This window comes from Homalodisca vitripennis, chromosome 4 (genome assembly GCF_021130785.1).
Source record: "Homalodisca vitripennis isolate AUS2020 chromosome 4, UT_GWSS_2.1, whole genome shotgun sequence".
NCBI lineage: Eukaryota > Metazoa > Arthropoda > Insecta > Hemiptera > Cicadellidae > Homalodisca > Homalodisca vitripennis.
The window spans coordinates 59,605,340-59,629,559 of NC_060210.1; the positions used below are offsets into that span (position 1 = coordinate 59,605,340).

Below are 24,220 nucleotides of genomic sequence, written 5' to 3' on the forward strand. Positions count from 1 at the left end.
ATAATAACTCTTTCATGGACAATTTGATTTCAAAATTTCATTAACATTAGAGAAGAAAATTCAAGTTATGGTTTAGGCTACAACAGCTTAGTCTTTTTTCCTGAATATACATATAGAAATATAAAGGCTGATTGTCGCTTCAATAAATATACAAAACTATATGTATCTTTAAGCATACTTCAATAACTAATTAAAGAAGCTAAAGCGCAATAATTAAACGCATTTAAACTTACCGAGATTACTATAAATGCAACAGCATGCGTTACTATAAATTTATAGTTATCTTGAAACGCTTTTATAGATTTATCATAATTACCTGCATATATCAAGTTTAGTCTTTAATATAATAATGAAATTCAATATTTAGTTTTAGCCAATTGTTAGGTTTCTAAACCTAAACAATCCCTATCTTGTTATTATCTGTTGTATATCAAATCTAATTACAGTAGGCGCATTGTGTAGTGGAACAATAAGAGCTTTATTAAAAGTTAAGTAAATGTTCATGCTGCTTTAGAGAGAACATTGAATGAACATTTTTAATATATAGAAGATTATTGAAGCTGCCCTATATATCCGGGAAGGTCACGGGTTGAACACTGTTGCAATCATTCAATTTTATGTAGATTAATTAAGTCACTGTTATCGATTTATTTCTGGCGAATGTTTGCACAGCGGTGTATATTCCTAATAGACAAACTCGGCGAACAGTGAAATTAATTTAGTCTGATGAACCAACATGGCGGATATCGATGATGTGTTTTGCGTCATTCGTGTAATTACGTACTGCTGTATGTACACTTTTAGCGGTATCTATATAAATCTGTCTGTTTAGATGTAGAAACTGTACTTAAATGGAAAAAATAACGAACATTAAAGTGAAGTGCAGAGACATTATAGATTTCTTGAACTCGTTATAATGAAAAATATAGATATGAATCAATTTTGTGCATTTTTTGTGTTTGTAATATTTGATTTTATTCATATGTTTTCGTCGTGCATTTCCCTTATTCTAAAGTATGCATATTAACTGCTACTCGAAAGTAAGAACTAATATATTTTAATGCAGTACACTCCCTCATAACCGCCATAAAGCAGGTTAAACAAAAAATAGTTAAAAGGTCCTGGAATTGTAAAAATCATTGCATTAATTTGTATAACAATAAAAAAAATTATATTTGTATTTACAAATAAATGTAGTATAATAATTAATCATTTACTTATCAACATTATACTATATTCACTGTTGCTAGCTGTATTACAAGTCTTAAAATGCATGAAGTACACAAAAAATCTTTTAAACAAAGCTGTGGTGGAATATAAGTCTTATACTGTCTTCTTAGAAGGAGTCGGTTAATCCGACGGACACTTGATGCTAGGGCGGTTAACTATTTAAAGTACAGACATTTTCAGTATTAAAAACCCTTTCATCCACAGAAACATTTTTTTCTTAAATGTTTGTGTTTGCTAGTTTTATTAGATCAATCTTACCTAATTGTTAATGAAAATAATAATTAATTCTGAATGAATACTATTCGTCAGCATTTTATGACGTTATGAAAGGTGGTTAGCTGTGATGACCACCGTGCAACAGGCACATTATTCTTGGTGGTTAGTTGTACTAACCACCTAATACTATCATAATAAAACAAGTGTAAATATCTCATAAGGGCATTGAGTTAGTCAGAAATAGAGCTGTCCAACATCCATTTTATTAATTATAAGAAATCAACCTTTAGATAGAACAAAAAACAGTGTCAATATTTATTAAGCTTGAAGTTTATTCGGTATTTCACTACACATTCATTCTTGATGATGGACTTGAAAACAGTTTTTATCTTTGCCTAGACATAAGGCCACATTGCATGTAGAGCAGGTCAATGTTGATCTAACTGGCTTTTGTTTGGTACTGCATCTGGCACATCTCTTCATCGATGAATGCACTGGCATATGAGAAGCTGATGCGTTGCGAATGCACTTGTCAACATAAGGCTTGTGTGCTCTAATTTCTACACTATTTTTTGTTGGGAAAGCTTTTGCTGTGTTTACTTCAATAATTTTTTTGGCAAGTAATTCTTGGTACACTTTTCTTCTGAAATCCTTGTTCGTTAGCTTGTTTTTCATCAAGAATTTTATTAAGAATGAAAGAATTGGTAACAGACGCATCAACTAAGTCGAAAAAAAATTCGTAAATACCACTTTTTATACTTTTTCTGTCCAACGCATAATCCCCTTTTAGCCGGTCAAAATTATCAACGTAATTCATGTTGTTGTTATAGTTTTTCAGAATCTGGGGACAAGGTATATTACTTAAAGTCCCATCCTTTTCTTTCCTTTGAACTGTTACTGTGTCCGATGTGTTATGGTAGTTGGATTGCAAATGTACTGACTTATTGTCCTTCCATTTGAATACTGTAAGACCCTCATCACACTGCCTCCAGTCAAGCTCCCCCCTTTTCAGAGTCTTATCTTCAGCTAATTGAGGCATATTGTTTCTCTGAGGGTTCACCGTCCCACAGGCAAAAATTTGATTTTCCTTTAGTGTGATAAATAGAGCAGGACTAGTAAAAAAGTTATCAATAAACAACATATGTTGCTTACCAAACACATCCTTACACAGGTCTAGTACAACCCGAGATCCAAGTCCAACTTCAACATTTTCGGTTTGTTTTCCAGTATATCTTTGAAAACAAAAGTTATACCCTGTTTGGTCGCATAGCATCCAAATTTTGAAACCTCTTTTGATTGGCTTGTTTTTTATATATTACTTCAGACTACTCCTGCCCTTGAATTTGACCATAGACTCATCAACAACAAGCTTTTGTTGAGGTGTGCAATGTTCCATAAAGGATGCTGAAAGATACCCAAGCACTGGCCTAATTTTATAAAGCTTATCATAGTTTTCGTCCCACGGTCAGGTTGCAATGTGTTGTCGTTAAAATGAATATTGCTTAGAATCCATCCAAATCTATTCACAGTCATTAGATTACAAATATAGGAATCCTGGAAGTCCGGAGCAGACGACCAGTAGTTACGATAGCTGGGAAGTGTTTTCATTCCCATATATATGTTTATTCCAATGAATAAGCGTATTTCATCTGCTGTTACAGCCTGGAATGTTTTGTTTGCATCCTGTTGAGTAGCATACAAGTTTGTATGGAACACAATATGATTTATTAGATCTTTGTGAAAATACAGATCAAATAAAGCTGCCGGTGACTTATTTGGTAGGTTCTTAACATTGTTTGAAAGTCCTGAAAAAGATTCAAAATCAGGAAGATAGTCCTCTGTCTTTCATTTTTGTCCCATTCAAGTGCAGGTTTCTTCAGGCTAATTTGTCTCCCACAACGCAAATCATCTGGTTGTTTACGTTTTACCCCTCTTTTCTTAGTTATACGATTAGTATCATGGCTCTCCTGGGTAGTGAAAAGTGGAGCTGTTTTTTAAGTTTGCTGTCCTCTTATAAGTTGAGCAGTAGTGGATGATGGACCTGGCATGGCTGAAGTGAGAAAAGAGCATGTTATGTCTGGGGTACGTGATATCCCCGGTAATTATAAACAAGATGTCTTTTGTAATTCATCAGAGGCCACATATGCGTTTAGAGCAGGTGGTGTTGGTATTTCATCATCTAAATACCTAAGTAGACTGTCAGTCGGTGAAATTGGACTGTCAAGTAACGATTCATCGAAAACTCTTGGTGAATTTGTTTCATTAGATTTACCCATCTTACTCTGGCGAGAGTAAGTTTTTTTTAGGAATAGCACACCTAGAATTAGGGCTATTATTAATAGCATGTTTGTCAATGTTCGATTTAGTATGTAGGCCTACTAAATTTTTAACTGGAAGCTCCTCATTTTCTGATTCATCAGAAGATGAACGTAAAAATAGTGTAATCATGTCTCGTTTGGATGTTTTTTTAGGAGGATACCATGTCAAATCTTCATCTGTATCATCTGATTGATCACAATCTGAACCACTAGGAATCTCTTCGTACTCAGAAATCGATCTATGATCCATAACTCAAGAGTTCAGAAAAATCAATAAAAGTTCAAATATTTAGAGTTAGGTTAGGCCTACCGTAGATGCGTGGTGGTCAGCAGCACTAACCACTAGTTACACCACAAACTAATATAGTAAATTGGTCGTTTGTTAATTAAACACTACATGTATACTCAATTCCTTGTATAATTAACTAATAAGTTGTAGCACTTTCAAACACATTAGATGTGAAACTTAACATTCACAATAATTAATGTTAATGGCGGCACAGTCTTGCTCATAACACATGTTTACTATTTAGCAGGTTTACATACATCATAGCTTTGACAAAAGTAGCCTGCTATACCCTGCTATCTGCCAGGACTTGGAGGAACTAAAATTGTGTATTAGTTCATGGAATCTCCACTAGGGTACAAACTAAAATGCTTTAACAAGGTGGTTTGCACTACTAACCACCGTGCTTGAAAGGGAAAAATTTAAGTGGTCAGTTGTACTAACCACCGTGCTTCAAAGAGTTAAGAGTGAGTCTGATGTATTGTTTATGAAAACTCTAGATTATTTATTTAACAATACATTAGTCTTTGAATATCTGCTATTTTAGCTTCGAAGATGCTCAAGAACAGTCTCGGTTAACAATGATTACGACGATTTTCCGTAAAGACGTTTGTGAAAACAAAGAATATCCGTAATAACTGTGTGGGAAATAGAAAATTAACATTTTAACACCGATTAATGCCCTCTAATCCGTTATGTATAAAACACAAATTATAATCTATAAATTTCAACCGTTGATGCTGATATTTTGGAAATGAATGTGTGAATTTTAGGTTTACCTTAGTTTACACAGGTAAAGAAGTATATAAGGTAGATCTGAAATTTACTTCGTAACTCCTTCTTATTTTAAGTTATTATTGGTTTCCATTTACTTGTCTTATATTTGATTTATGAACACTACAAAATTAAATTAATAAAATCGGGCGAGTTAAAAATTTTAAATATACTATAATAATATGTTTAGAGATATTACTCTTAAAGGAATCAAATTTAAGAATGAAAATTCCTGTATGAAGAATCCGTAATAAAATCCGAAGACCACACCAATATTTCTCTTCTCTTTGGCCGTTTGCTTTGTCTTTACCGGATTAATCCTTTAGGCAAGAAAATAAAGCAATGCAATATAGTGTAAAATTACTCAACAGGACGCAATGAAGCATTTTAAGTCCACAGAGTATCTTTTTCACCTTAAGCTACTTGCAAATTAACTGCCCTTTAAACTTTGGACCAAAACGTCAATGGAGATAATTCTCAAACTAAGAGAAACCTATCCGAGTTTAAGTGATTATGATGTCTTTATCGTACGTTATAAACTGTGATGAAGCACAGTATTTTTCTGTAAAGATTAATTATGAAATTATACAATAAAAAAAAATATTTTTCTTGATAAGCCAAGAGACATCTATGAAGGACCACATCATATTGTGTTGGTATGTTTATTCATGAAAATATACCTATTTTTATGAAATATTTTTTGTGCCATCACTATAACAAGCCGAGAGACAAGCGCAGTATTTTTGATAGTCAGTTTATTTATTTAACTATACCTGTTTTTATGAAATATTATTAGTGCTATCACTAAGATAAGCCGAAAAATATGATGGAGCACAGAATTCTCTTTTGGAAAGTTTATTTAAGTCGCTATACCGGTTTTAAGGACTTTTTGGCTATATCACTAAGATAAGCAGAGATTCAACAATGATGGAACACAGCATATTATGTTACCTACATAGTTTACGTATAAAATTTAGCAGTTTTTTGCAAAATGTTTTTGTCTTATCACTAAGATAAATCGAGAGAAAAATGTGATGGACCACACAATTTTTTACAGTAAATTTATTTATATAACTGTTTTTATGTAATATTTTAAATGGTATTTCTATGATAAGGCGACAAAAAATGTAATGGAACGCAGTATTTTTGTTGGGAAGTTTATTTAAATAACTATTTGTGTTTTTATAAAATAGTTTTGTTACTATCTCTAAGATAAGCCGAGAGACAACTGTGATGGGACACAGTATATTTTGTAGGTAAGTGTATTTATGTTACTACAACATTTCTAGTGCTATTACTAAAATAAGCCCTGAAACAACTGCGATGGAGCACAGGATTTTTGTTGATAAGTTTAATTACGTAATTATGCACGTTTGTAATAACATATTTTTGGTACTTAAAAATATTCTGTAAGGTAATTTTTTATATTGCAATTGTATATAATTAACTACGAAACAAACATTTTGTTGGAAAAAACTTTCTGTAGTTCCAATAATAGACATTATACGTGATCAAAACGCGAGTAGGAAGTAATTATTATAAAAAAAACACGTTTCGAACCTAACCAAATGTGAATTGCTAATATGTACTGCTAGGGGAGTTGGCGTGCAGCTGCGGATTGGTCACCACTCTCACTCCATCTCCCTCCCTTCCACCAAATAGACACGTTACTTATTGCCCTGTTGAAGTGAGGGGATAGAGTCATCAAAATTATAGTGTTGGGGAGCGATGCCTAATTTGCTCCACTGTTAGTGAATGGATGGCAATTTTTATAGTTGTTTAACAAATTACAAAATAACTAATGAATACTATGCTTGATCTACACATATACAAATGAATGTTTGTGTGTTTGTCCTTTATGGAATCGTAAACTATTTGACCGATCATTATGAAAAATTGTATATTATGTATTTTTCGACGGAGAAGGTTTATATGCTATGCCTATTGATGTATCTCGCCACCAGACGGCAATGAAAAAGTTAAAAGTTTTTGAAGCGCCTCTACACTACAAACTGCGATTACGAGACAGTTAAGTATATTAAATAGCGAAAAACTATTTGAAGGCGCTAAGCTTTGATGTGTATTTGTCTTCAAAATACATTTTTGGTTGAACTTAAAGCTTGCGTGTTAGACCACTTTATAATAAAGTACATGTACGTAGACAATGGCTATAAACATACACTTTTGACAGATTTTCTTGATCGTGGCAACAATACAAACTCTACATCGTCGTTGGAAATATAATTTACCTCAACCAGAAGTGCACATACACGGGCAAAGCTTACGAAAAGCGTGCGAAGCCGCGGGAAATAGCTAGTACTTTATAAAAATGTATTACCAGAGCTTTAGCGATGTCTATCACGTGAGGGACTGGACAAATTCCATTTATATCTGTCCGTTTATACGATATCTTGAGAACGAACATATCTATTGAAATTTTGCATGAGTCTTCATTTTTACATATGCAACACAGTGTTAGATTTGGAGTTTGACTGAGCGTTAGCAAAAATTTTTTATAATAACGATTTTAAGAAGAAAATTGCTAAATAAATAAATTTCTAAGCTAACCGATCTTATGATATATTAACATGTGACATAGTTACCACATGTAGCCCAACTATGGAAAGGATATACCGATAACGATATTATATTAAATTTTTAAATTTTGCCTGAAACTTTATTTCGTCTTAGACAAGAATGTGTTTAATGATGATGCACGTCAATCGACGGCTGAGGAGCACTAAAGCTTAACTCAGTTGACTGGAAGAATGTTACGTACCTAGGGGCTGAAAAATGTTCTTTTCTGTTCGATTCTCTGTCTGTCCTCAGGTCAACTCGAGAATGAAATAAGCTATGGTCTTGCGAACACCTAACTTCTTATTTATTAGAATTAAGTATAGCCTCCCTTTATATAATTTCATTACATTCTCCTATACTTCTTTCGGGTAGGGTACGATAAGCGGACCCGGTTTTTATATCGAAATTGGCAAACGATATTACTTAATCATAACCATCGATATAGTCAATCGATACTGATTAATTATTTTGAACAACTGACTTAAATAATCTATATCAACAGCTGCTGTAAACACTTTCAAATAATACTCGGTATGTAATATTTCAATTTTATACAAGTAGCCTAATACTTGATTATTAAAAAGGCAGTAAATTTTAGAAAACTACATGACAATGCTTTGAAAGATGACAAGACATGTTTTCGTGACTTCAACATGTTGTATTCGTACCGAAAAACGTATGTGAAATTTTTGGGAAAGAAACAACTGTAACTGTGAGAGGAGCAAATATGGTCGTCTTCAGTTTTCCTAGTTTTGGCTATAATAATTTGTTTGATCACTGTAAATATTACATTCATATTTTAATTTAAAACATGTGGTTGTTATTGAGGACTATAGATACTTTTATATCGATTGATAGTCTAGGATTTGAGATTCGAATATTAGGTATCGATGATTACATTCTTCGATATAAAAAACCGGGTCCGCTTATCGTACCCTACCCCTTCATTCGTATGAATAATGTGAACAGTTGCATTTAATCTATATATATAAAAATGAAACTGTTCGTGTGTAACAGCATCACTCACAAACGGCTGGACGGATTCGCCTAATTTTTTTTTTTAATTTGTTCGTCTTGATCTGTAGAAGGTTATAGGATACTTTTTATCCCTTTCCCGATTCAGGATTCCGCCCCACTGGTTACAGAAATACCCGTAAGAAATGCATTGCAGCAAACATATGTTATTAAGTGAAAGAGTCTTTTCAAATTTTTAATCAGCTGTTCTTTGTAAACATATATTACACTTATAGTTTTAAAGCATAGAGTAAGCTTTAAGAGAAAACGACAAATTTTGTTTAAACTGTTTCTGCAATCACTGTTAAACATAGACTTTACTATCCAGATAATACAATTCAAATTTGACGTAAAAATTCACCTTTAACTGCAATATTTATTTAATATAAACCATGCTCATGCTTGATCAGAAGAGCAATGCAGATATCATAATTACTATCTTACGTTGGCTACAAATATAAAGAATGTTATAAAATCAACCTTAGTTGTTTTTTTTTTTGACAGAAGTATCAGGAATGTGGTACATACCTTCATAATGCGCCCAAGAAGCTCACGAAGGAACGACTATCAATTATCTCAGCAATGTTTAGAATGTGATAGAAAATGAATAAGTGAATATAGTGTACTGTTTTCAACGGGAAATTGCGTGCGAAGCCGTGGGTAACTTATTGAAATGCGCAGCGAAGCGCGCCGGGTCCGCTAGTCAATTTATAAAAATAAGTAGTCAGTATAGTTGAGCATATCAAATAAAACTTTATAAGTATAAAAGAGACATAATAAGGATGTACTCTTTAGTACGATATGATACTCTAAAATACCAAGAAGACGAGAAAAACAATGTGTTTTGAAGCAGAGAATTAATGTATAAAACAAATGATCACACCAGATACGAAGACTGATATTTATTCAGTTCACGGTGGCAAGCAATCTCCTAGTGACAAGAAAGACATCAACGTGACAAAACTGTTCAACGTCACCAGCATCTACAATATGGTTACTTTGGTTAGTTTATGATAGCACTTAACCAGAAGTTACACTATCCTGCAGAATATAAGCAACAAAACTTTTTAGCCCTTAAGGTGTAAAGTGTCCTATACCTAGGTCGTTAGAATTCTTTATTTTTAAGCAATAAATTGCTCTGGAGCTACATTATAGAACTACATTTGATCTTCCTCAGATTCTTAAATTGTACAGTGTTTTAGATGAAGGAGATTTATTTGGTTTCCGAGAGTCGAATTTGAAGTGGTGGTAAGTATATGAACTGCTTATAACGATAGTGTAAAAAAAAAATGAAAACCTTAATGTTGATTGAGGATCCGAAAGGGTAAAATCATCTTATTATCTGCCCGTCTGTGCAATAAATCTTCGTAGAAAGGTCCTAAAAAGTTAAAAACTTGGTGCATAGGTTCCTCTTGGTCTGAGGAAGATTTTTGGGCAGAAGGTCAAAGGGAACAAAGTTGCCCTTGAGAGGATGACTTATTGATATTTTGTGCAATTTTGTTTGCAACATTTGTATATAGTTGAAATGCTTTTTATTACGAATGTAAATGTATAGGTATGTATGTATGAACGGGGTTAAAAGGTCAAAGGGCGGCAAAGTTGCCCTTGAGAGGATGACATATTGATATTCTGTGCAATGTTGGTTACAAAATTTGTATATAATTGGAATGCTTTTTATTATGAATTTAAGTACAGGTATGCATGTGTGAATGGGGCAAAGGGCAGCAAAATTACAGTCGGTAAAATACAACGACAGATTAAACAAATAAAAAATTAATAAAAATAAGTCAACAAACAAAAACGTTACAACCCATGTATTAGAACAATATTTTCAGCTAAACAAACGAAGGCTCCTGCCACAAAATTCCATCAGTTAAGATTACGAACCTATTCGATCTAGAAGATAGAGGGCAAATCTCGTTACCTTAAGGTATCCCGGAAGATTTGAAGTCATGAAAGGATACAAACCGGTGAAGGTTAATCACCACTTTTTTAACAATATTTTTATTCTATCCAATATTGCTCAACGAATAGATAGCCAGAATTTCAACAGAATGTTAATATTGTGGATTAAAACGCTAAAATACCGTGAGTGACTATTAAAAAATGCCACGAATGTTTTCCTCTTTTGAACCAGACCAGTTATTTACTGCTATTCCCTAAATGTCCATTCTATCCCTGATTTGCTCTGATTGTTTGCCAGTCGGCCTTTATCTCAGTCTCTTGTACATACTATATTTGATTTATATTTAAGCCTGTGATACAGTTAGTTTAATTCCTGTTTCACAACTTTCTTCAGTTCACTGGGTTTGATTTTGTATCGCATTTTGAGGATTGGCAAAAAAATCCGTTTAAACAATCCTACACGAGCAAATTTATTTCTTTGGACCCATACATTCTGACACGTTTAAAATGAGTGAATTGAATAAAAATTCTGACAGTATAATAACCCAAACGACTTGATCTTTGCTAAAAAGAATTGAAATTGTTGTAACCGTAAATTTTGAACAATAATTTATTTCATATATATATATATATATATATATATATATATATATATATATATATATGTATTTATTTATTTATATACATATATATTTGATAATTCACTGGAATAGGATTTACTGATAGCACAATATTTACTGTGTCAAGAACAGATATAAACCTGTAAGACTTGCTGTAACATAGCTGCTATGCCCGGCTTCGCTTACAAAGTTCTTTGTGTTCTGTTATTAATTACAGTACATCTTTTTGGCACTGATTACACCTTATTGATGCCAATGTCCGAAAACATTTTAATTAGTCATAAGCAACATAATGCAATGCTTTAGAATCACAATTAAATGATATTTCTGATAATTACATAGCCTAGTTTATATACAGCTATAGCTGCATTTTACCCAGATTTGGAAAAAATGGAATGTTTTTTATTCAGGTTAGCAAGATTTTGGAATTTGTTCCTTTTTATGCTTTAAGTTATATATTTGAGATGTGAATTTTTACAAAATAAAATGACAAATCAAGTGATGTTTTCAATAAAAAGGTTATTAGTGAAGTGAAATGCAGTATAACAAATAAAACTATTTAAGAATTAATAAAACATGGATTTCTCTTAAAAATAGTGGTTGCAAGTATTTAACCCTTTCCGGGCCAGGCGGCAATATATTGCCGCCATAGATCGTGTCTGAAAAGTGCCAGGCGGCAATATATTGCCGTCGGTGACATACGCGAAAAGCGCCAGGCGGCAATATATTGCCGCCTTGATATTCGTAATTTTCTTTAAAAAATACGACATCAAATGATTAAAGTTTTATGTTTTTTTATTCCCTGGTATATTTGTAGATATTTAATATGAATATAATTTTTATTTTGGAGGTCTATGCATTTTTATTTCGTAATTGTCACGTGACATTATCAGGTGACTCGATCTATTGTTGTTAATTCTTTATGCTTTAGTGCAATCGTACCATTGTATGCTGGATTCTTCTTCATTATTTTATTTTGTGGTTGTAAATATTAGTAGTGTTACCTGCTTAGCTATTGTGTGTAGTAGTTACAATGACTGACAATTTGCGATCTCACGGGAGTGAAATTGTAAGTAGCATATTTGTAAATAGAAAAAGTGTAAATAAATTTCAAATAAAATTGTGTAAATATTTCTTGGTAAATAGTGTTTTTAACTGTATTGAAACTGCTTATGGATCCTACAATCATCTGTTTACCGGTACATCCGTAATGTGAATATTTATTTTAAGTTTCTTGCAGTTAAGAGTCAGTTGCTTTATCACTTGTTGCGAAGTACAATTATGCGTATTTATACAAAATGTGTCATAAAAAATTTATTTATGAGAGAAATAACACAAAATTTTTGTATGGTTGTTCCTTTATAAATGTACAATATAATAACATAGCTTTCTACAGTAAAATTATTTTTCCTTTTTTAGTTATTTACGAAAAAAATTAAAAAATTAAATTTTTTTTATGTAATCCATTAAAACATTATTTTTTTTTAAATTTTAAATTACTTAAAACTACATCTTTATATTTTTTTTGTTGATAGTATATATCTATACGAGTAATTTGGTGCAACTTTTAGGTCATTCTCTAATGTTTATGAAAAGTTATAAATTTTAATCTAAGAGACTGCAAAATCGCCAATTTTAGCCTGGCACTTTTGACTAGTCACAAGGGGATAGATATGTGAAAAAATTTTGCAACATCTCATATTTGGTCCTGGCCCTGAAAGGGTTAAAGAAATAATGTACAGTATGTCTTCTGACAAATATATATGAAGTCCTAGAACAATATTAACATTTTCATTTGGCACTAAAAGGTTATTGTACAATCTTCTTACATTTCAAATAGGGCATCGTTGGAAATTCTTTCATTACAATGCACACGGTCGCCTGAAAACGTACTGGTGGTACTGATAATTTTAACTGCAGTAAAAATAAATTTGGCCTATTTTGTTCAAACCCACCTGAACTTCAGTCTTTAAGGCGGTCATATCACAAGCCAAAAATGAAGGAAAACAAGAACAAATGAACAAGAAGCATTTGTAATGGATGAACAATTTATTTTCGAGGCCGACTTATTTAGATATTTTGTCACCTTAGCAGCATGCAAATGACTCTATAGAGACGTATAAACATAAAAATGCTTAATTTTGCTTTTTATATATCTGTACATTCCATTTGTTGGACTACGTGCATGTACTGGAACAGAGCTCAAAGGTAGGGCATTGTAAGACTGCATCCGAACCAGTGTTGAAGCGAAGGGATTCAGAACTAACCGGGCGGATCGAGAGGTTGTGGCAGTCACACACAGCAAAATGTGCGAGAGCAAACATAGTCTGGAGCCTGGTGAATGGTTGTGAGTGCACTCAGCTATTCAATGGTAATAATGGTTGGAGTGGTACAACTTCGTTAACAAATCATGACATCAGGAGGTTTTGTAGAGAAACCTTATATGTTTAAAATACCCTTAATTTAATATTTTTGGTTATACCTTACATCCGTTTTTGCAAAATCCGGAGAGAAATTACATTTGCTTATATAATTGGAATATATTCTATTATTTTATGTGTTGCATTAAAAGGAATAGACAAAATACCTCCATTCCCTGATGAAAATTACAACAGATTAAAATTAAAGCACATAGAGCAAGCTTATCGAATCATGTTGAAGACAAAAAATCGATTTGGTCTAAATTTAAGATAACTTTTTATATTATAATTTGTATAGATTCAAAATTTGTCAAAAATTACAAGTTTTATTCCATCATTTATAAAAATCAACTGTTCGACCAAGATGAAATTTTGAAAAATTGTACATCAGCTGGACTTTATGAAATGTTATGCACTGTGTTTAGATTTATCTTGTCTTGATTCTTGTTTAGGTTTTATAGTTTTGTATTAATTTGTATATATATATATATATATATATATATATATATATATATATATATATATATATATACATATAAAAGTAACAGCTAAAACTCAGTTTTTGAATAAATATCATTATTACATAAATTTATAACTGTGGTTTCAAAAATGAGTTTGAAAACAAAATTGTTGTAAAAAAGGAAAAATTATTTTCCTACGGTTCGTTTATGTTATGTTTCTGAAATCGTCCAATTTGTGTGCCCGAAGTATGCAAACAAGCACAAGCATTTAGAACACTGTAACTTATCTTTGACCAGTTATGGGTTTTTTAAGAAAATAACCAAAACGTAATATTAGCTAGACATCTGAGAGTGAGACTTGCGTGTCTATGTGAAACATGGGCACACGTATCTCTGCGTAACGACATAAGTAAAACCTTATTGTTATGAAGTGATAACACTTTTCTTTGGGACATCATTTTGAAAATTTTAAATCGGAGCGAGTGATGACCATTTGACACTTGGAATTTTCACGTAAGTTTCTGGAAATACTACCTATTCCAATCAATTTTATAACGAGTTTATAATTTACCGAACAATTCACTTTCATTCTCATAAGTGTTTCGCTACTTCCTAAGATTTAAATATGGTGTCCATATACTGTATTGATAAGTATACAATATTACAGCAGTGATATAAGTGAACACAATAGCGTTGGAAATATTACTAGTTATTCCAACCAGGTTTGGTTCGGTAATGTCGAGTGCGTTGGAAACGTTCAGCATTTCATGAACAATTTCAAGAGGGCGGCCGTGCCAAGTATATCTCAGTTATTAACTTGAATAGATTGAAATTATGAAAGGGTTTAGAATTTTTCAGCCATTAAATACAATTTTATTCTTATTTATTTTTGGTTTTAAGATGGCAGCTGTACAAATTTATTAAAAATATACGATAAGATAGCAGCAATACGACGAGTATACGCAGTCACCTTCAAAATTTATGATTGTAACCAAGCGCGATGCACCTAAATGAAACTTGAAACTAAATCCATTCAATGAACGGTCCTATATTAAGGTTTATATTACTTGTGAAAGATTTTTCTTGGCCAATCCATAATATAGCCCATTTAATTAAATTATCTAAAATAGTGGGGATTTACACTCATAATATAAAATTTATCTAGACTGTGTCACTATCCAGAGTAAAAAAGTTTCTAAAAATCTCTTATGTGTTTAGATCTATCTAAATATGTTGTAAATGAGAATGTTGAGTATAGATCCAGTTCACCTTTCTCTTAGTAAAGCGTCTGAAATCTGGCATTGTCACAGACCTCACTCCTGAAATCTGGAGTCATATCGTCTGAAGAAATCTAAAAGAAAAGCAGTGGCGAAGAAGCTCAAAATGATATCTTTACACTGTTTTGACATCAGAAACACCTAGACTATAAAATATAGTACACAACCACTACAAATTGGTTTTATATTATTTGCTAGGAGAAAATAATATACCAAGTGCACACTGAATTCTGGTATTCTGGAGAGTTCCGGTGACATAATGTATTGTGTATACATTTTCTGGGCCAAAATACCACTTTTATTTTTTTATTTCGCTAAAAAAATAAAAATGATTAAAAACACTCGCCTATTAATCATTTAGAATTTTGGAGAATATACATTAGTAAACCGACTATAGAAAGATTTTGGAAACAAATTTAAAATATGTGTAAACATACGTATGTACGTAAAAATGAACACATAAAAATCTTGTTTTAAGACAGTGGGTGGAGCTGAAAATCTAGATTGCCAGTTCCTAATAAAGAGCGTAAATAGTAATGACAAGTTTGTACAAATTGACGTCCAGACCTATTAATGCACCTTAATTGTAATATTATTTTGAAGACGACAACCACACGTAAAACATATAACAAAATTTTGCCGGATAGAAAAGACTTTCATAACAAAAACCGTAAAATGAGTTTAGATCGAATTATTATTAAATAACTCACTCATTTGAGTAAATGAGTTGCATACCCATTAAAGACTGAATTTTAGTGTGATACAGTGGTTCTCACAAGGAAAGAAATGTTTCCCCGGCGCTGGGTTGTTTCCAAATCAGAGTTGGAAGATCTGGTGAGTTTGTGAGGGGTCACCGATCTGTGGCATAGTCGATGATGAGAGGATCTGGTTCCATGATGTGTTCTGTATCAATTTTCCGGACCGAAACACCTTTTTTGTTTTTTTATATCACGATTACAAACACTCAATTATTTTGGTGATTATAAATCTCTAAATCAACCATAGAAGGATTTCTTAGTAAAAGATTCAAAACGTATAAATTAATAAATTAAAATAATGTTACCCACTTTTCGGGTTTTGTCAAAATTCAATCCGGTTAGATATTGTAGATATTTATTTATAGCTTTTCACAATCAGCTGTTCCTCTGTTCTTGCTGTATTACATCCCCTGCCATTTCTGCATTAGCCTGTTACACAAGCAGAATAAGAGTAACAAAATGTATTCATAAAGTTTTATTACAGAAAGATTAATACGAGTAAGTTAATATTTTTGTATGAAATAATCCACAACTGTAATGCAGTGTGAGTACAATATAAATGTTGTAAATTGGGTTGCTTTTACCATCAATTCACATTTTTGTCATTGCAATAATATTAATTATTGCACCCCACACTGGGTGAATATTTTATGAATACTTACAATTAACTAACAATACTGTTGGCAAATACATAAAGAGCAAATTTTTTTTAGATAAATTAGAATCTATAAATTGCAATGCAATCTATAATTTAGAAGTAATTGAGTTTCATTTCTAATGGATTTTGTAGGATTATCTAACAAGGATTGTGGATAAACTGTACACTTTTGGATACAATAAAATACATCTGTAAAATTATTAAAAACTTCAAATTTTGAATTTTTGTGGTTGATGTACATTCTAAATCAAATTTGAAAAAAAATAGATTTCAAACGACTAACAAATATTGATACTCAATTTTATTTTTCGCAATAAAAACGAATACACTATTTGCGAGAAAAGTGTTGTCCTTAAAAATAAATTGCTGGAAACCAACACTTGATGATTAAAGGAACCAATTTTTATAAACTGAAACAAATTACTATAACATAAAAAAAGAAAACAACACATTTCTTACACTGTAATAGTAACGTCATAGATTGCCATCCAAAAACTGAAATAAGATATTATATCAGCTTAATTTACCTAGGATTCTTAAAACTTATGAATGTTGGAATTAAAAGGGAAACAACTACAAAGTAAGTGTAAAATTACCATTAGTATTGGTTTAAAAATGAAGGTTTTTTTTTAAATTGAACATTTTGAATAAAAAAATTGTAATTGTTGTTTTTTGATACAAATATAATGTAACATGCATTTTCTGTAATTTAATAATAGAGGTGATTCATTTTTACGATTAGTTTTACTTAAACACAATTTTATATTTGTAATAAATGGATTATTTAAAAACCTATAAATTATTGAGAAAATTTTCATGTCTTTGAGTATTTTCAAGTGTTTATTTAGTAAATTAGCAATTCATCAGTAAAAACTAAATTTGTCGCTGCAATCACTCTAACCTAGTATAAAAGGATCATATTCACGTGTTTTAAATGACAACTCACTCACCAATCTTATGAAATCATTGTCAAAATTAGAGGTCATGACGGACGGAAATAACACATTAATTGAATCGATAAGAGGTCATGCAATGCTCTATTGACTGCCCTAGCCCAGACGCCACCTCCTGTGACATCAGTTAAATACAATAATAGTACAGATCACTCACCTGCCAGAGGCCCGATGTCTCTTCCCAGAAAGACAGGAGCTCGACCGTACCAAAATAAAACCACTGGTTAACTGAACAACTCAAAAAAGCCACATGCCCGTGTAGTGAACGAGACGATGGCCCGTGGAAAAAGACGACATTATTGATCGAGCTCGGGGGTCGTGGCGTGGGTGGTGGCGCCTGCGCGCGCCCCCTCACCCCATTGGCGCCCCCACAGTAAACCCCCGGCCCCCTCAGCCCCCTGCAGCCCCCTGACTATGAGTACTACTAAAGGTCACCTAGTTTTGTTAATGGCAGACGTTACCAAGCCCGAGGTACAAAAGCGACGAGAGCGTGTAAGAAGGACTCTGGCAGACGGTTGCTGGCTAAGTTGACATCTGGTATGAACCCTCCCCTCTCCTTCCACTCAAAGTAGTTGATGACACTCCACTGGCGGATTTGATGCTTTAGAGAATTCCGATAAACAGCCCTTATTTTACCTGCAAGCTGTAATGAGAGATTCAACTTCCGAACTGGTAAACGAGAGAAATACATTTCAAGTGTAGTCAAATATCACTCCTAGCAAAAGTAAACGTTTATTTTCAGCTTTTAGTTGAAATTTCTTATAGATAAGTTGACTTCAGATGTGTATAATAAACCAACACATTATTGATTTATAATGCTTAGAAAAAATGAGATGCTTCTAACTAAACGAAAAATTTCTTAACTATGATACAAATCAAAAAGCTAGTTTGATATGAAATTTAAGCATAAAAATACTCATATTATGGTATTTAATAAACAATTATATTAAATGTTGAGGCTTGATTCTTTGAAACTACGATCAGTATTGATCAAAAGGCCTTCATAGTGTAATAGTTTAACATTTGATATTTGTTATAAGATATTTTAAATTATAGAAAATATCAACAACTTGAAGTGGGATATATAACGTTATTTGTGAAAATGTTTAACACGTGAGTGTTTAAAACATCGTTCACTACTGACATTGTTAACATCGCTCCTTGAGAAAACGAGTTTAGCCTACATAAAATTCAATTTAAAATGAGTTCTGGAGTGTTTTTTTTATTGCAGTACGCAATTTTCAAGAAATTTAGTGGGCAAAACATTACCAAATACGTAAAACAAATATGCTTTAGTGACTCTGGAACAAACTAAATCGACATGCTCACTTCAGGTCAGCTCTTCGTCGAGATGCATTCGCAGGATTTCGGTAGAATCAACTCTCCAGTGAAAGTTGTCCACTATCACTAGAGGGGATTCTCACTTTCTTCCTTCCACAAACTAAACATGATTTTTGGGTTTTGGTTACAAGATGTTTTTAAGTTAACAGCTAAATACCTGTGTCGATTTCCATGGCAAAGGGAATAATGAAAAGGGGTATACACATATATTTGCTCAGCTTGGTAACGTTAAATCAAAGAGAAAGCTTGGTTGAGAACTTATCCCTGAGGAACCAAAATTTATTCTTATTTCTTCAAAGTTGGGTTTCCAATTTGAATACATTGCTCCTTGTCTTTAAGGTACGACTTAATCCTTTTAAATCCGAAAAATGAAGGCGTGGATGCAAGCCGCTTCTCCACTTGTTGGAAGAGTGCTTAAGTTTTAAAGTCTTCAATAGAACCGTTTATCAGAACCATTTGTGGATTGTGAAATACTTGCAACTGACACTGAATCTTTTTTTGCATGTCACACAAGAGCCTACGACCTCTTGCTATCAGAGTATGAAGTGTTCCCTTAAAACCCTGAAGTCAGTTATGGACTGAAAGGAATTGCGAACTACCATGAAGTAGCCTATTCGTTGACCTAGGTAAGTTAGCACTCGACTTTGTTCAAGTTATGATCGGGATTTTTAGCTAAAGTCACGGCCAAAATATTATAATATTTTCCAGCAGCAGCCTAGTTTGGCGGAATGTCAGCGGGCTACTATTTCCTAGTTCAAAGCCAACATATTTAACATTTTGGTACTACCATTGTCTTCTTAGTTGCCTGACGGTGATATTAATTAGTTGCGGCTGCTAAGCTGTCTAGTGTGACTGCGGGTTGAAAGATGTCGTTTACCAGTTGCGACCGTTGTTAAATAGTAAAGCTTATGCCGAAAATATTAAATTTGTTTAATGTCACATTCTTGCTATTTGTAGCAACAGTTGCTTGGCAATCAAAAAACAGCGTTTACCTGGGACTAGGCCTTAATGGTGAGATATTTTCATACATAGCTTAGAGTAGAATGATACGATTTTAATGGAAGCTCCACCCCAATACCATGAAGTCAGTGTGCTTGTGCCCTTGATAAGACACCCTAAGCAAGATTAAGAGACGTTTACAATCAATCATGTTACTAATAATCATTTGTCGATGTTTTGTTTTCGAAGGTGTAATAGGACTAGATGGTATATTGTTACACATAGGAGTGATATGGATATGTCACAATCTACACAAAGAGTAAACCGTTTCGAACTAGTATAATGTTCGTTGAAATCAATGTTCAAGACCCTGTACCGTTATTTTATTGCATCTAGAAAATACCGCCTGTAATTACAACATTCGATGTATTCAACTATTTTAGACCTATATAGTGGATCTCCAAAGTAAAATTGTATAGCTTTCTTAGAGAAAGCACTTGTGGTGTAATACGATAGGGCGTATGATATTTAAAAAACGGAATTAGTCATATATTATGCATCAGGTAGGTATCCATTTTCAGTATTCATTATTAAGAGAACCAAAAGTTAAGCAAAATTGCAAGTAATTCTTATTTCAGGTTTTACACTTCTAGTTCAAATTAATTCTATTACTTATGCAAAACTTGAGGTTGCTTTTTTGTACCAAGACACAGTATATAAACCTACATATAATTTTGTAATGAGGTTTAATTCAAACCGTATAGTTTTCTAAATTGTATGTATATAGATATTGTTATTGAAAATTAAAAACTAAAATAAACATCAATAATACTGACATTATGATAGTTGTCATCTATATGTAAATATGATACATGGTGCAGTAAAAGTACACGTTCTAGCTTCCCAATCAATGTTTTCAATTTTCTTTTTTTTGTTATTCTATTTTCTCTGTCCAGTCTAGGAATTATATCAGTATTTATATACCTAATCAGTATCTTATACCTTATCAGAGAGAAATAGATACGATGTACCCTACAATGTCTAATGAAACCAAATTCAATACCTTAAATATATACATTTCCAATTTAGTAGGTCTACATCCTGAATAGGTAAAATCCAATATATATATATATATATATATACTTATAACTCTAAATCCCAATATGGGATTTTTTGCTGCTTTAGAGATAAGTGGGGCGTAGCCAAGAGGGAGTTTCGAAATAAGAATAGGCCTATGTTCATCCTAGAGTCCCTAGGAATGTCCATATAAAATTTCAGTACAATCGGTTTAATAGTTTACGCGTGAAAGCAAAACAATCAAGCAAAGGCACTTTCGCATTTATAATATTACTATATATTTTCGCAATTCTGTTACTCGTTACGGGTTATTATTATTTTTTCCGATGTTCTTGGAACTAAATTCTTGGTGGAATAATAACCTAACTGAAAAGCGTAGTAATTTTGTCTCTCTTGAACTTTGTAGCCGTCCGTCAGCTCACCGGTTACCACCTCGCGCGCCTTGTCCATAAGTTAAATTTTAAATTATCGTATTATAAATTAACCCTTTCATGCGAGATATCTATTTTCTAATAAATGTAATATAAAGTAAACTTTTAAGTAGGAAAGTAACTTACCTGTGGTTATGTTTTATTTGCCAGATTAATACAGTTATAGATCTGGTGATATACTTTGACGAGACCACCTTGTAGTAATTATATATTGTCTCAATAAATGGCTAATACCATCGCGATTTTGTTTTAGGTGAGTTTAAGTTCACCTTTGAGTCCAAATTTGCGTTCATTATCGAGTCTTCAGTCCTAGAATGAATCTTTTTTGAGGAATACAGCTGTAATGTCGAGCCAAGATGTAGGCACCGCGTATGTAAGTGGATATCAACTTGAAGGGAAGTCATTTTAAAGTTTTATTAAGTGACTGCGTTTGTAAGCAAAATTTGTAAAGAACATGGAACGACCAGACTAAACCCCTGATACATTTTTTGTTAATTATTACTCTATTTTTGGAAAAAACGTGACAATTCATATATTTATTTGAACATCTAAAAGTGGTGCTTATAGGTTTTATCTGATATAATTAAACTTATAAGTAAAGTTTGCTGTACAGATTATTTGTTACTACGATCTCAAAGATCTACAACTCCATGTATTTCGTTCATTCGGTAAAATCATAGGATGTCCAGCCTGGTAGAACGGAACAAGAATGGCGTGGTAGTGGGGTTACATCCCAACTGTCGTAAATAAAGAAAAGACTAGTAAATTCCCCCTAATTTATGTTTTAACATTCTTCGAGACTATCAAAAAGTATTGATGATAAATGATAAAATAGCAGTTTTAGAGATCTTCCATAATTGTATTAATTTACCAATGCACAAATGTTTTACAATTTGTTTTGAAAAATATTTTCATTAGTAATCTATATTACAGAATGTTTACACGAATTGAGATAAGCAATGAAAAATTTCCCGAGGGTCAGATATGATCATAACCGACGTATAACATGTGTAAGGGTTGTTATAAATAAATTTACTCCCAACAGCTGCCTGGGTACTGTGTATTGCGTGTCTCGTGTGGAAAACACGCAACGCTGGCCTTACAGTCACCACACAAACATTACTTCCGAAACCTACAGCTAGATCGAAACGAGATAATTGTTTTTAAGTTAACCCGTATTTCAAGGAATCATTACTTCTAGTACGAATGCTTAGTGGTGGCCTCGTTGGTTTTCAGAGGTGATGATCAAATACACGATACAAAGAGTGCAATGAATGATGGAATTGTATACCTTAGATCTCATACAAAGAAATAGTGTACACAATGTTGAAAAATTTACTAAATATACAAATATAGTAGAGATAAGTGTAGAGTTAAGAAAGGATGTTAAGTAAGAGAGGAGTGGTGGTTCAGATAATAATCTATTTAAATTATCTTGATTCCATAGTAGGCCTCCATAGTACCCGAAATCTTGGAGCTCTCACAGCTTTTCTTCTTCCATCTACTTAAATATACATGATTGCTTCAGACAATGCTGATCCTGCGTATCGGAGGTAGTAGGCTAAAGAAATTCGAAACCCCAGAACCTCTCGTATATATGAAAAATATGTTTAAAAAATCTGAAGATTGTATGCATTATAACAGAGCATGACTACACGATTTTCACTTTAAATGTACTGTTGTGGCGTTTACTACTTTAATTTTGTTGCTCCGTGGTTGTGCAGTTGGCGGTACTGAACCGTTTTCTTCTTTGTCGTCACAGTTGGCCACGTCATCTATCAGTTACTGGAAAGTAACTTCTGGTTCTAGAAGCTTTCAAACGTTCTTACTTCAAGTTCCGGTTAATTTTTCCAGTTTATACGACTATGTAGTAGTTTAGATAGTCCTCTTGGCTCCCAGCTCGCGTCGAGAGGTTGCTGGATATGTTCCCGGCTTCGTTAACTTGTGAGCAGAGAAATTTTGTGTGAATATTGATTAAGGTTGGCTGCTCTCCCGTGATCCTGGCACGATGAACGATCAAAAATTTTCTTATCCTCTGTATAGATCCATGTACCTCTGTGGTTGCATTATTAGTATCAGTACGTTTACTGAATGCAATGTACTTACTAAAACATTGATTAATGGTAAATATCCAGGTATAGAATCAAATTAACATAAATACTCCCATCATTGTATTGAAATGTCTATAATTTATAATTTTTTGACTTTTTGCAGATTTAAGGATTTTCGAGGTACTCCCATCATCATAAATACATTATCACAGGTTAAACACCATCACTCAGAGCTATTATTACATCACATAGAAAATACATTAATTTACAACGATAAAAAGGTAATGTTATCTTAATGTTTTGCAAGGTTTAATCCTAGGTAATGAAATTAGCATTCTGTTCCAATTAATGTAGCAATACAGTAGTGACTACAATGTTGAGACGACACTCAGAAGAAGCAATATTGTGTTGTGTTACAACCATGCAGAAGCAGAGGTCAGGTCACCGTTAATTGAGGTACCACCAGCTGTGCTCACGGCGTGTGAGCATATTGCATGTGACGTTGAGGGTCGGGCTGGTGCTCCCCTAAAGTTGTGCAACTTTCTTAACACACGCGTTCACATCAAAATACGGCCTTGTATATAACGTGCATTATCTTGAATTGATTATGGTTTATACTATCTAACAAATAATATTAATAATTTTAGTTTACACGATTGAATACCTGATACTAGTCACTTAGCATTTAGTATAACTTGTAACTTCTTCAATTTTAGAAACTACTGATAAAATATAAGAAAATATAAATTTGGTTTTATAAAGTATCAAAGTAACTCTTTGTACTTAAACTTGAATTATGTATTAAGATTAATAAAATTTAAATTTAATATAGGATGCTTAATATTTAGTGTAGGTACTTAATACCACTTTGTACTTAAACTTGAATTATGTATTAGGGTTAATAAAATTTAGAT

At 32.7% G+C, this 24,220-nt stretch overlaps 1 protein-coding gene across 1 annotated transcript in view; it reads right to left on the reverse strand.

The window, feature by feature from the left end:
- The window catches only part of LOC124359351 (high-affinity choline transporter 1), an 82,675-nt gene extending 64,927 nt beyond the window's left edge, over window positions 1-17,748 (reverse strand). The window contains exon 1 of the mRNA XM_046812027.1: window positions 17,625-17,748. The gene's annotated coding sequence lies outside the window, so the exon portion shown is untranslated. The remainder of the gene's footprint in view (window positions 1-17,624) is intronic.
- Window positions 17,749-24,220: the final 6,472 nt, after the last annotated feature.